The sequence below is a fragment of the Lutra lutra genome, chromosome 3 (genome assembly GCF_902655055.1).
Source record: "Lutra lutra chromosome 3, mLutLut1.2, whole genome shotgun sequence".
Classification (NCBI taxonomy): domain Eukaryota; kingdom Metazoa; phylum Chordata; class Mammalia; order Carnivora; family Mustelidae; genus Lutra; species Lutra lutra.
The window spans coordinates 87,974,001-87,980,000 of record NC_062280.1 but is presented as its reverse complement, the minus strand read 5'-3'; the positions used below and the strand labels follow the sequence as shown (position 1 = coordinate 87,980,000).

The 6,000-nt window shown below is 41.6% G+C and overlaps 1 protein-coding gene across 13 annotated transcripts in view; it reads right to left on the bottom strand.

Annotated features, from left to right (window-relative positions):
* GTDC1 (glycosyltransferase like domain containing 1) overlaps nt 1-6,000 on the bottom strand; it is a 379,170-nt gene that overhangs the window by 88,895 nt on the left and 284,275 nt on the right. The window lies entirely within an intron of this gene.

Below are 6,000 nucleotides of genomic sequence, written 5' to 3'. Positions count from 1 at the left end.
ACTGCATGGCCTGATGCATATTTCCAAGCCACACTTAATTATTACCCAACAAAAATGCTTGAAACTTCCTTGATTAACACTGGGCATTTCTGCTCACATGACTGTTCTGTATGCCTGGGCACCTGGACACACATTTTTATTAAATCGACCTTGAGAATATTTCTTGAAAGATATTTTTTCAGCGCCATTTCTGTCCCGTCTTCCCATAATGCTTTGCCATGAAGAGTTTGGTATCTGTCACTTATTGCTAGAAGCATCTAAATCAAATGAAATCAAGAAGCTCACCGTCTACTGGCGGAGCAAACCAGTAGCACTTAGAACGGATGCGAACAACCAACCAACCTGTGGTGAGACACAAAAAGAACGAACATTCCAAGTTTTAAAACAGAACCAGGGATTAATTCTGACTTGGAGGTCAGGAAAGGTCTAGACTGAGGGAATGTTGTGATCTAAGGAAAGGGCTGAGAAAGAACCTAAACTCTTCAGGGAATAGCAAGCAATCCAGAGGGGCTGGGGTCAGGTCCCAGAATGTGAGGGTCAGAGAAGTAGACGGACACCAGACAACAAGTGCTTTCTTAGAGTCCCTGAAGCCCACCCTGAGACCTCACCCCTCCCCTGGATTGTCGAGTAAGTGAAGAAATGGGGAGTATACGCATTTAAGACAAAGGTGAGGAAGAAGAGTTATGGAAGAAGAGCAATAAGGAACATCTGGAAGAGTAAGAAGAGAAGCCGAGAGAGTAATATTACCCCAGCGAAGTGAGTGAAGAGCCTCAAAAGAGTGTCTAAGAAAGGAAAGAAGAAGATTTAAGAATGCATTAAAATGGGGTGTAAAGCATGGCACAGGTACCAGAGCACCAGGCAAGGTAAGGAGCTTTTGGATCACTTGCTCCTCCAAGGGTAGTTCCTGTGGAGAGTGCAGGCCAAAATCAGCCTGTTACAGCGCAGGCATCCAAGAGGGAAAGACAGAGAAAGCGAGATTGAGAGGAGAACGGGGAAGCAAGGTCTGTTTTCCTTATTGCGGCACATGTACAGAGGGGTTTTCACTTGGGTGTTTACTTGGGGACACTTGCTAGGGAAGGGAGCTGGCTTCTGAAGAAACAGAAAACTCTTAAAAGACAGAAGTAGGAGGACAGCACAGCATCTAGGATTCTTGGCATGAGGGAAAGCAAGTAGGCCCTTATAGAAGAGACCAGAGCAAGCTTTCTTACAAAGCTGAAGGAAGAAGGAGAGAAACGTGGAGTTGGAAAAAACAGTTTCAGGTGGCAGGTGTGGAATCTTGAGTGTGTCACCAAAGCATTAGACGAGGCCACTTATTTCACGTAAGGTGAGTAGAGGTGAAGGTGAGTAAAAGGAGTGTGCTGAGGGACGATAAGAAGTATGCTGAGGGGGAGAGGGGCCAAGGACGTTCGCTAGGTCTGAAGGCAAGGACTAAGGGCAACATGAAGGGATAGGGCGGGTTCTGCTGTAAGCTGGAAACGAAGTCTGGCTGGAGTGTGCTGTGTCCGTTACATAGTCAAAAGTTTGGGGGGCTTCTGTGCTTGTCTCAGAAAGCCCTCTGAGAGAAATCACCTTCTATATAAGAACCCTCCCAAGTAATAAATACATGATTGTATAGAGATAGATAAAACACAAAAATGGTGCTAACACCTTTGGTATGCCCTCATACAACAATACATTAATTCTTGATTTAAAGATAAAGAAATGTGAGCATATACAGGATACAGTTTCATATCTCACAGGTCTAAAATTATTATGGGAACTAACCAACTTTCTTCCTGAAACAAACTCAAAACACTGAGGAGAATCTAAGGAACTAAAAAATCAATGAAAAAGTTCCCACTGATTCACAAAAGGAAAAAAATAAAAAGAACATAAAAATACCTTAACTTTTTAAAAACTATTTTATTTTTTTTAAGATTTTATTTATTTTCTTTTAAGATTTTATTTATTTATTTGACAGAGAGAGACACAGCGAGAGAGGGAATACAAGCAGGGGGAATGGGAGTGGGAGAGGGAGGGGGAGTGGGAGAGGGAGAAGCAGGCTTCCCGCGGAGCAGGGAGCCCGATGCAGGGCTCAATCCCAGGACCCTGGGATCATGACCTGAGCCAAAGGCAGACGCTTAACGACTGAGCCATCCAGGCACCCCTTAAGATTTTATTTTTAAGTAATTTGTACACCCAATGTGAGGGTCAAACTCACACCACCAAGATCAAGAGTCACACGTTCCACGGACTGATCCAGCCAGGCATCCCAACAATATCTTAACTTTTTAACAAGTGAAACAAATAGAAAGAGAAGGAACATCTGTACATATCTGGCAAATGACAATAAAGCAAGTGAAGAAACTTGTTTGTTTATGTTAGAGAAAGGATGCTAGGTGAGCTTAAAAAGGATTTTAGCAGAATTACAAATTTAGTGTAGGGAAGATTTACGTTTAAAAAAAAATTCAGCGGGCACTGCAACAACATAACTTTATGTTAGAAAACAGTATCATGGGGACGCCTGAGTGGCTCAGTTGGTTAAGCGGCTGCCTTCGGCTCAGGTCATGGTCCTGGCGTCCTGGGATCGAGTCCCGCATCGGGCTTCTTGCTTGGCGGGGAGCCTGCTTCTCCCTCTGCCTCTGCCTGCCATTCTGTCTGCCTGTGCTCGCTCGCTCTCCTCTCTCTCTGACAAATAAATAAAATCTTTAAAAAAAAAAAAAAAAGAAAAGAAAACAGTATCATGACCCATCTTACTCTTAAAATCCATTTATGTTGGCCAGCATGTGAGCAAAATTGCAAATTAAAAGGAATGGGAGGGGTGCCTGGGTGGCTCAGTGGGTTAAAGCCTCTGCCTTCGGCTCAGGTCATGATCCCAGAGTCCTAGGATCGAGCCTCACATTGGGCTCTCTGCTCAGCAGGGAGCCTACCTTCCCCTCTCTCTCTGCCTGCCTCTCTGCCTACTTGTGATCTCTGTCTGTCAAATAAATAAATAAATAAAATCTTTAAAAAATTAAAAATAAAAAAAATAAATGTTGGCGAGGATGAAGAAGATCCCCTGTTAACACAGGCTGTGGATGGCTGACTTGATCAGTGGTGGTCAATGGGGACAGGGAAAGAGGCAGAACATAAATATGGACAGTAAGCAAAAACTCAGCTTACTAATGTTATGAAATAAAAAACAAAACAAAACAAAACCGAATGCTAGTAGGACATATGGAAAACACTGTTGAGATTGTCTAGAGTTTAACCAGAGAAGCCTGTGCTGGGTTGACCAGCAAACCAATGCCACTCTGTAATGCAGCGTCTCATACGGAAAAGGAAGACAGCAAGTCTGGGGAGAGAGCCGTGCAAATGCTGATTTCGGGGCTCTCTCCCCAGACTTATATCTTTGAAAATTAGAGAGTTCTTAGAAGAGCAATAATAATGATTAAGGCAATGGAAGAATTGATTTATGAGGACAGATTAAAGGAGCTAAATATGAATAGCCTGGTTAAGTGACAAGTAGAGGGGTCCATAATAGGAGTCTCCGAGGAAAGAGAATAATTATTTAGCCGGTACAAGGAGGTATAACTAGAAGTAATGAGATGAAATTAAGAATGGTAAAATTTAAGCTAAATTTCAAGAAAAACTCCCTGATGGCATAATTTATTAGCTCACAGAATAAATTCTCTATGGAAATGGTATAGTGAGGGAAACTTAATAATAGGACTGGACAAAATACCAATAAATAATATAGATAATAATCCGGTGTTTGAAAGAAGGTGGTTACATGCTATGCTTTCCTTGCTTAGAATATCTCCCCATATTTTTCTTTCATAGTCTGTTTATATACAGTGATTGTTACCCAGATAAGTATTCAGGCAGTTAGCTAAACCAAAAAGGAAATATGTTCTTTAGGTGAGGTGAAGTTAAAATCCCTTTACTCTCCATATACTCTGCAGGAGTGAGCTGAAATAATTTTTTGCCACTTTGTTCTAGCAGCGCTGGCTGTGAGGCAAGCTGGACAAGTGTATGAATATTTCTAAAAAACAAAACAAAACAACAAAACAAAACAATCCTCATCTACCATCCCACACAGAGTCTATTCTGATTCTCTGTGCCATGAAACTCATATTTTCATAGACATGTTTAATATAAACAATTTATTGCCATAATAGAAATCAAAAAACTTTATTCCAGCTTTTCTAAATATAGCTCTATGGTCAATTACTTCACATCAATACCAAGATCAAATAGGCATAATACTAACAAGCAGTTTGCTTAATAATAGTCACCACACTAATTAACCCATCCAGAACATTCTTAATCAGACGCTATTTGTAATGTACAGTTAAGAGAAGCTTGGCAACAAGCTGTTCTAGGCTAAAAAAGAAAATAATACCTTACTGATGGGGTGAAACTGGCTTTTCTATGGAACTGGATAGAATGTGCTGTCCCGGGATTAACTCAAGAGAGCAAGCATGCAAATAGGCACATGTCTGAACACCTCCTTTCTGTTCCCAAGCTCCAACTCTGGTGGAGGTGTTAATGAGAACAGAAAAGGTCCTATGATAAGGAGTGAAAGAGAGAAAAGAGTCAGAAGAAAACCAGTGAGCTGCCTTGTAGAGCTTAAGCCAGATTTGCCTTTTAATAACCCCCCAATTTTTCTTAAAGAAATGCTACTGCCCACCTGACTCACAGAACGTCTTTCCCTCTTTCTGAGTCTCTCAGTTCCGTCAGAACCTGTTTTTACTTTTAGAAATATTCTGATTACTGTAATCATTTGCAATCTGTTATTCGCCATGGGGGCCCTCCCCCACCTTTCCCCCTAACCCACAGCCAATCTCTGAAACAGAAGCAGAGCCTCCTCTCCTCACAAGTAGAGCCCTCCTTCCTCGCCACACCTGTCCTCCAACGCGGTTCCGGAGGCACTGCCGCAACACCCCAGTACTATGTTGGGTAACGTTCAAAGATATGGCAGGTGCATGTACTTTCTAGACTTACGTTGCTTGCTTCTTGCCGTCCCCACATCCAAACACACACACCTGGAGCTGGACATAGAGGAATGGCCTTATTCAGATCAATCTGGAAAGACGAGGTTTCAGAGTAGCTTTAAATGATGTTAAGATGGACAGCAAATGCAGGAAACGCTCTAGGCACCCTGGCTTCTCTCTGCTAAAGTCGAGAGGCTAGAGTACGTTTAGCTAACCAACAGCGGTAGTCAAAAGGAAGGTGATAAAAAAGCAAGTCAAGTAAACTTAGGACATTAATGTTGGTTCATGTGTTGTTGAAGAAAATACCATGGCTGAAATGTGTGTCATGGTGGAATACACTGCTTACCAATGGTTTTTGAGAGATTTCAAAAGAAAATACTTAAAGAGTGAGTTCAACCTATAGAATCTAATAAATACCCACAGATAAGAGTCCACAAGACAGAGATTATCCATGGTCTTGCTTCTCAAAACAGATCTGGGAAGACAGCACGTGAAGAATGATGCAAATTAGCAGATGATTAAAGAGAAAGACAGCATAACCAGTCAAAGGTGATTCTAGACTTGAGCCTAGGCAGAGAGAGGGGCATATTAGCAACTGTAATAAGGAATGTGCCTTGCGCGTGGGGCGGGCAAGAAGAGGGAGCTGATGAAGCTCAGCCCCTCTCAACATAGACTGGGTCTGAGGGAGGAAGACTGGTATGGCCACGGTGTTGCGTGGCTTAGGCTGAAGTTTTAACAAGGTGTGTTTTGTGGAACACTATAGAAGGTTTTGTGAGAAAACATGTTTGGTAAATGCTGGGTTAAACAGAGTGAAACATTTCTTTGCTAAAGAACTTCCCAAAGTACATGCTAGTGTATATTATAAATATGTCCACTCATTCATTCTTTTGTTTAATAAAAAAATATTTATTGAGCACCTATTATGTAAAAGGTATGTTACATTTATCATTTCTCAAACTTAACATTTAATGAAAAAAGGATTCCCCCACCCCCAATCTTAAGATGCACCTTAAGAATAAATATCCCACAAAGGATATTCTGGGAA